The sequence below is a fragment of the Rhipicephalus microplus genome, chromosome 7, assembly GCF_043290135.1.
Source record: "Rhipicephalus microplus isolate Deutch F79 chromosome 7, USDA_Rmic, whole genome shotgun sequence".
Lineage (NCBI taxonomy): Eukaryota > Metazoa > Arthropoda > Arachnida > Ixodida > Ixodidae > Rhipicephalus > Rhipicephalus microplus.
In genome coordinates, this window is record NC_134706.1 from 51,205,959 (window position 1) to 51,214,506 (window position 8,548).

An 8,548-nucleotide genomic window follows, 5' to 3' on the forward strand; every position below is an offset into this window, starting at 1 on the left:
TCGGGCGAACACCGATGCGACGACATGGTTGCGCAAGACCCTCGGCTGGCTCCCTTCGGTGCGTTCCGGGTGTGTGCGTCTTGCCGAGAGTCCCTGCTGGCAGGGCGGGTTCCGCCGTTGAGCAAGAGCCACGGCTACGCGTACCCGCCTCATCCCGCGGACCTCCCCGATCTGAACCCGGTGGAAGAGCGCCTCATCTCGCCTCGACTCCCCTTCATGAGCATCAGGCGGCTCACGCGGGGCAACGGTCAGTACGGCATTAAGGGACAAATCGTGAACGTGCCCATCGACGTTCCGAGCGTGGTGGAGTGTCTTCCGCGGCTGGTTCCCGAGGACGTTGCGATAGACGTGCACGTGAAGCGGAGGCTGGTGAGTCCGGATACGTACAGGCGCAGACTGGTGAAGCGCGGTAACATCTTGGCGGGGTTGAAGCACCTGGAGCATGCGCCGTTGTATGTCGCTAGCGGCGTGGGCATCGACTAGAGTCGGCTGGGTGTGATCAAATTGCGATTCCCAGGAACCATTACACCATAAAGGCACCATAGCGTGAATAATATATATAATAGTGCGAATTAATAAATACCCCTCATAGCATCACCCCGTGCATTCGCACTTAACCATGTTCACCCTCGGGGAAATGCTTGGGAGTTTTTTCATGGTGTCCCGGGGTCGAGCACTTGAGTTTGTAACGTTTCTGTAGTATTTCCGCAGCGTTGTCAACGGCAGCCTTCAGTGGCTGGTTCATCTTTCTCGCTCTTGCGAGGAAAACTTCCGCGTGATTCTTTAGAGAATTTAGAACCATTACGAGCTCAGTTGACGGATAGAGGAGTCCACCTCTGTCCTGGTGCCTCGTTAAGGCATCCTATGGCGCAGAGGTGTTTGGTTTAGTCACCAGAGTGAAGCATTCATCACAGGAAATGGTTTCGTGGACTGTTCTTGCAATATAGCCACCAACCATTGCTAGTGCAGCAACATCTGGCATTGGGAGCAACGTCTTCCCCCTGTCGAGGCTCTCCTCGAGGGTCGTAGTTGTTTTTGCTAAAAATGCTTCCCCGTCATTCTGCGCTGCTCTTGCCGATCGCTGTAGGAGTGCTGATGAGGAGCAGCTGCTGCTGTCTGCAGTAATCACGTTGCTGCTGCTGGACGTGCAGGCTATGCCAGTCTTAAGTGCTTTCTCAATCCCAGACAATACTGCCCTCACGTCTGTCTGGTCATTCGAGCCTGCAGATTTCCCCAACCACCCAAAGAAGGCATCTATTGGGTCAGAGAACACCTTCCTAGTCAGAACGAAACGGAAGCGTGTGGCCGTGAGAAGGTACCGAACGCACTCCACGTTTGAGATGGTTGTTATCAGCAAGCCCTCGTAGGTTTCCTTGGTCAGAAAATTCTTAGCCGGGCTCTGCCGCTTGATTTCGGCCAGGTAGTCAAGAAATGATGTTTCAAGCCAACCTAGCCATTCGCCGTCTTCGGATTCGTACTCCTTGCCGTCCGGGTTGTTCTGGTGGACATGCTGGGTGCAGTTGCTTACGTCCATGAGGGTGAACCACCGGTACACGGTGTCCATGAAAACGACGGTTGTACCAACGTGGGCGAAGCTTGCGTCACATGTATGACCTGCCTGCTCTTTCAAGAGCTTCAGGGCCGCGGTCACAGGTGGCGAAACGACTTGCACTGCCCTCCTGACGTTCATTTTTTTCCATGCTAGTCGTATGTACGTGCTTTTTTGTCAAGAACCGCACTGGCTTGACAACATTGCGCTGTTGCATTTTGTAGAGGTCTTTCAGGTACTGGGCGGTTATTTCGTCATTCTTTCCAATATCTCGTGACAGAAACTGTGACCGTACGTTTTTAATTAAATGGCACTGATCGAAAGCGAGAAAAAGTTTGCCATCTTGATTTGTCGGATGTGGTATGCAGTGCTTGAGGTTACCCCCGCATAGCAGTTGGAACGCCTTCACGTTAATCCGATGGTTGTCGGTAACGATCCACACGATTCTAAAGCCTATACTCTCAACTTCTTTGAGTACGTTCATCATGATCTGGAGAAGCTTTTCACCGGTGCAGTTTCTAGTAAAAAAATTGGCTACGGGAATCTTATATCTCGTTTACAAGCCACTTAATATGAAGCAAAGCAGCGAGTTTGCAAGAACTGGCTCTTCTGGCTTGCCCGGTTGCTTCTGCGGCAAGCAGTCGCCGTAGTCTACTTCGCCAACGAAGGCATCTCTCTGCTTGAGATAGAGTAAGCGCTGCTTGACCCACATTTCGTCCACAATGAGCGAGCACGTCTGTGACTGAGCACTCGTGTGTGAAACGAGCTCAGCTGACAGCCTCTGCTTAATCAAGTCTCTGACGCCTACTTCATTGCGTGACGAACCGAGGAAGCGCTCCAGCGTGCTTCGACAGGGTAGGCGGAGTAGCCCTGAGCTCCTTAAGTGTTCGTATGCCCTCGCTGAGAGCTTACGAAGGACCACTGCAGGGCGGACTGTAACTTCGGACCACGTCGGTTTCACCTTCTGAAAATTTTTGACCTGCTCCAGCAGTATTGAGGCAGCCAACTCATTTTCACTTGCCTGCTCGACAACCTGCAAAAACGCTGGGACATAGCCGTCTTCTTTAAGTTTCTGAAGCTCCCTTTTATATTTTTCAACAGTTCCTTTGAGCCTTTCAACCTGCGCCCTCAGTTCGCGTTCCTTACGCTTCCACTTCCGTCTTTCGATGGTTGGCAACGCAATGCGTGAGGCTACTTGCACTGCTCTATCCACCTGCGCCGTTCTCGGTACGAAGCCTTGGTCAGTCCTGCTGCTGGAGTTGGGCACTTCTTCAAGAAGTTGGGCGTCCGAAGTGCACGACTGGTCATGTCGTAAGTCCGTAAACACATGTGGTGCACCACCACCGACTGCTCTTTTTTTATTGCTGGCTCCTCAGTTAATACAGCCGCAGCACGCTTCCTGAGGGCTGCATCGCTTCATTCGGTTTGTTTGCAAGGTTGCAAATACGACGGGTACTCGTGGAAGACGCTGGGCACAGAGCCTTTCTTCAGTCTTCGCGTCGTGCACTTTTCTTTAAAGTCGGACGGGACGACGTGTTGGCTGCAAATGGTAGAATAGCAAGATGTGCTGTTCGGGGTCCAGTTGTCTCTCGAGATTACCTTAAGCCACTTTTCGCGAAGTTCTTGGTCGCTCGGAATGTCGTGAAAAGATACTCCAATTTCTTTCCGGCCGCTCCGTGATTTGCAGCGTGGTACGCAGCAGTACGACATTGTGGAGTGTTCGGGGCGCAGCCAAACTTCTGACCATGCATGGGCAGTCACCTTTCTTTTTACGGTAGTGCTGCAGATAACAAAAATACAGCGTTTAGGCACAATTCCTTGCAGCAAGCAGATTTCTTAACGATGTAACACTTTTAACAAAGAACTTACCCGAATCGAACTTGATACAGTCACGATTGTCTCAGCGAGTGCTGCAGTTAACGAAGCTCTTGAGGGAGACTATCGTGCCAGAAAAAACATCAAGGGCAAGCAGAAAACACAATGGGCCAAGCAGAGTTTTACATCGAGCACGGCAAACCAAATTTGCGCGCGACGGGAAAACCGCGGCGTAGTGGTGTGCGCCTGCTGCTGCAGCAAGCGCGGCGCGAGCTGGATGGATGGATGGATGGATATGGCTGTACCCTTTAGATCGGGCGGTGGCTAGCGCCACCAAGCTGTAATACTTGATGAACAAAAAGCTATATTTATTTTTTTTCTTTAAAAAGTGAGTGTGAGGATTCGTACTTTGCAGTGAAGAGTTTAAATTTCACTCGTGCCTTGACTTTAGCCACCAATCAGATAACCTCCTTCTAGTTAAGTCTACCCGCTTAAAGTCTATTTTTCCTTCCCGGTCCCTAAACCCCAGTGCTTTGAAAAACTCTGTGCTATCATCCTGAACTATAGGGTGAAGCCCTTTATAGAACATTATCAAGTGTTCGGCAGCTTTTATGGGATGCGAGCGCTCCTGGCGAAACGCCGAGGCGCAAAACGAGAGAATCGGGGGACGGCGCTGAGGGACGGACCGCTCAGGCACAAAGTTATACAGGAGGCTATGGACAGACAGACAGACAGACAGACAGACAGACAGACAGACAGACAGACAGACAGACAGACAGACAGACAGACAGAAAGACAGACAGATAGATAGATAGATAGATAGATAGATAGATAGATAGATAGATAGATAGATAGATAGATAGATAGATAGATAGATAGATAGATAGATAGATAGATAGATAGATAGATAGATAGATAGATAGATAGATAGATAGATAGATAGATAGATAGATAGATAGATAGACAGACAGACAGACAGACAGACAGACAGACAGATATATAGATAGATAGATAGATAGATAGATAGATAGATAGATAGATAGATAGATAGATAGATAGATAGATAGATAGATAGATAGATAGATAGATAGATAGATAGATAGATAGATAGATAGATAGATAGATAGATAGATAGATAGATAGATAGATAGATAGATAGATAGATAGATAGATAGATAGATAGATAGATAGATAGATAGATAGATAGATAGATAGATAGATAGATAGATAGATGCGCTAAAAGTCTTCGAAGCTCGCTAAGATATGTTTCACATCTAAAAGGTTCCGTCTACTTATGCTGCTTTCGTTTCTTTGTTTCTGATCAGCTCAGCTGGGTACCGAAAGATGACATCAGGCAGTGACTGGACATCCATTTTGAAAGCCATGTGGGACAAATACAAGTCCTCCTATTACGGTGCGTTGGACGGCAACATTCGAGCGTTCGATAGTCCCGACAAGGCGGAGGCTCTTTGGAAATCCTTGTGTGTAAGTCGCGTGTCATTCACGTACTTTTAGTTTCCCTGTCGAATCACTGGAAACTATCTATACTGTATTTAAGGTAAAATCTTTTGCATGAACAGAGACAAACCACAAAGAAGCATTCGGCACCAGAACTGAAATCTTCTATTTTTTGTGGTTCGTTTTGGTTTGCACTAAATGATGATGATGGAAACCTTTTATTGTAAAAATTCAAAGAAAATGGGGAGGGCGTCTATTACAGGACCCCTATGGTAACTTCTGCGACAGCCCAGGCCCTGAGAATGAGGGCCCGAAAGACTTTGGGGGTGCCATCGCGAAGGGTCCCACTGCTCTGGGGTACGGGTGGACCGAAGGATTGGAAGGAGGGGAGGGAAGTAAGCGGTGGAGCACTCTACGGTAACGTGAACAGTTGTGGGGATAGCGCTACGGCCTGGACAGGCACCAGTATAACGAGTCGGGTATATTTTATTCGTAAAGTGGACGTTCGGAAAAGATTGAGTCTGCAGTTGGCGAAGTGCGACAGCCTCCTCGCATGTGAAGGATCCTGGTTGGATTTGATATTGCTGTTGCTGGCGTATATAATGTTGTGTGCTTTCACGATACGTGAAAAGTGGGGAACCTGGCTCTGTGTTGGCCGCCTCACTGCGTGGGGCCGCTCGGAGGGCGAGTTCACAAACAGCCGCATGAGCACCTTCATTACCGGACAGTGAGGCATAAGCGAAAATCCCGAGCAGGTGTATGATGTGGCTGTTGTGTGAAGTAACTTTGGATGTGCGTAAGAGCATATAATGGGAGCTTTTGGGAATGCCACGACCTGATAGAAAAGCCTGGCATGGCGCTTGTAAATCGGTTAGTATGTGGTATGTTTCCGCGGGGAGGCGCAAGGTCCGTTGGATCACCAAGGTAACAGCCAGGATCTCGCCCGAATTGGTGGCCGAAGATGGGGAAGAGATTGAGGCAGCACTTACACTCTCATGAGTGCCGCTAACCACCACTGCCGTGTGTCCGTTTGTCGTGCGAGCCGCGTCTGTGCAGTGGACGCTATATTTTCCTCAGCGTCACAGAGAGTGCGATTCAGGTATCTCAACCGTACCCGCTAATGGCCGATGTTACGCTCAGGATGCATGTTGCGTGGCAGAGGATGTACGCGAAGCACTCGAGCTATTTTGAGTGGCACAGAAGTACCCTGCGTTTCCGGAGGTTTGGGAGGGCTGGCTGACCCAAGCGACGGAGTACGTGTCTACGCGTTGGTGTGAGAAGAAGGCGTTAGCGCTGACTAATCCACTGGGCCTCGAGTATCCTTCATTGAGGATATTGTGCATTCCTAGTGACAAAAAAAAGTGGCAGCATATCCACGGAGTGATTGATGGAGAGTGGGGCGAAGCATTCGTCCGTCCATTCGTTCTTGCTCCCGTCCGTCCATGCGTCCGTCTGTGTGACCGTCCGTGCGTCCATCCGCCCGTCCGTGCGTGCGTGTGTTCGTGCGTCCGTCCCTGCGTTCGTCCATGCATCCGCCCCTGCGTCCGTTCATGCGTCCATCCATGCATCTGTCTGTGTGTCCGTTCGTCCATCTATTCAACACTCCAAGTACCACCATCTCACATCTTTTCATCAAATATTCCCCATATAGAAGCACCGCCTTTCAGCGGACATTCCAAGGACTAAACGAGAGCTGGCACACGCACACTTTCTTACGGCTTGCGCTTCGGGTCTTTTTCCCACGTTTAACCACCTCGAGTTCATAGTATATACTAGTTCACTGTATTCATCGCACTGCGGCCCAACGCTCACGAAACTTTTCTAAAACCAAGGAGGTTACGCCCGGCGAGTATAACGTAGCAACCTTTTCCTGTCAGATAGTGCTCAATGTACATGCCAATGGCTGCTAATGGGAAATGAGAGACAGGAGAATTCGGCTTTTAGTTAACGCGCACGCCGCCAACTTTTTATTGTTCAACAAAGCACAGGAGAAATTTCCCACCGGCACCACCTTGCAGGTGAAAATGTAACAGGTTACACACTACGACTACGACTACGACTATAGCCTGTTTCACATGCGAGCGATTTTGCTCCAAGAGCGGAGCGGCAGCCGCCGCGCAAGGCTAAAACAGGTTTTTACCGCGGCGACTGGACGCCCTTGTGAAATTCGCCCGAGTTGGAAAAATTCGCTAGCGGCACAAGCGGCAGAGCGACCAGTGACGTCGTTTGACACGTGATGACGGGGGTGGAGTCGAGAAGTTCACGCGCTCGCTGCGAGGAACTGGTTCCACAGAACAACTCGCTCCGACTGAGTAGCAGACGACATCCGTCCTCTCCCCGGCTCACAAATGTTTCGCACTGCTTTCAACAAGTCGCTGATAGAAGTGTTGAAACGATCTCTTCTTTGGGACGTCAAGATGAAGGATTTCCGCGAGAACAATAAGAAGAACATTCTTTGGGAAGAAATTGCCGAACTCGCATAGTTCCATAAAGTAAACGTCACGGCTTGAACTTGCCATGTTCACTGGTGAAGTCGAAGTGCAGCTGTTTTCCTTTCGTTGCTCTCGACGATGCTTTCGCCGTAGTGACCATCGCGTGCGGTGCCTTTTTTTATTTCAATAACATTACTATAACATTATTTTTATTTCAATAACATTATTATGTCACAGCAATTGTTGCTGGTTTAACAAATGATGACATCTTGTGTCGCGGTGCCTAGATATGAAAGGCTTCACACGAACGAGAGAGCAAGGACGGCTCTTACGGTAGTGGACTTGAGAAGTAACATTCCATACAGGTCACTGAAAAGGAATTTCATGATGTGACTCAACAAAGAAGGGGCGCGAAGTTTCCTGTCATGGTTCGGGGAAATAAGCCACTCATCAGGGGCCTTTATTTTTGTTCTCCCTTTCAACAACACCTTGAATTCTCACTAAAACCCTGGCTGACTTGTCCGCGTCCTCTGCGATGCCTTTTTCGCAATGAGCAATTGCACCGCAGAGCGCTCAAGTTTGCAGGCTGTCGACAGGTCCTGCCACACTGGCCAGCTGCTCTCCGTGACATTCAGTGCAGGAATGGGTGGTTGGCTAGGCGAAAATAGATGTTCGGCCGCGAGCACAACATACACTGCGTAGATAACAAAGAACAGCCATTGATTTCAGGCACCATGGCAGCAACTCATGCCTAGAAACATGCATCTAAATTACACGGTCTAATGCTACCAATTGAATGTCACTATGTCCCGACGGCAAAGGTGTGTTGCGTGAAATGATGTGATACTTCGGCTTTTCTGCTCACCACCGCAGCATTTATGGACGCAAATGCAAGCTAAAGCAAGAATTTCTGCGTAGTCCCTTACCTGCGCCGCGCACAAGTGTATATACAGCAGTCAAAGAACCGGGACAATGAGCGTATCACGTATGTTATGCTACCTGCCGTTGATGAAAGTCTTCATCCTGGAGTGCCTTACTGAATTATTGAAAAATCTAAGAGGCTTACTCTCTAGGGTGGAAGCATACAAACTCGAGCGCCAGAACATATGTAGACCATTCAGAAAACCCCAATGAAGGATGTGTTCGCATGAGCCACAGGGTGACCACAAACACTGCCGAAGTTTACTACTTAGGGTTTTTATAAAGACCCTTATTTTGACTCGAGCGAACAGGTACAAAAATTATGGTATAAAACTTGCGAGTTGTGTATACTGGGCTGACAGAAACCTCGTTT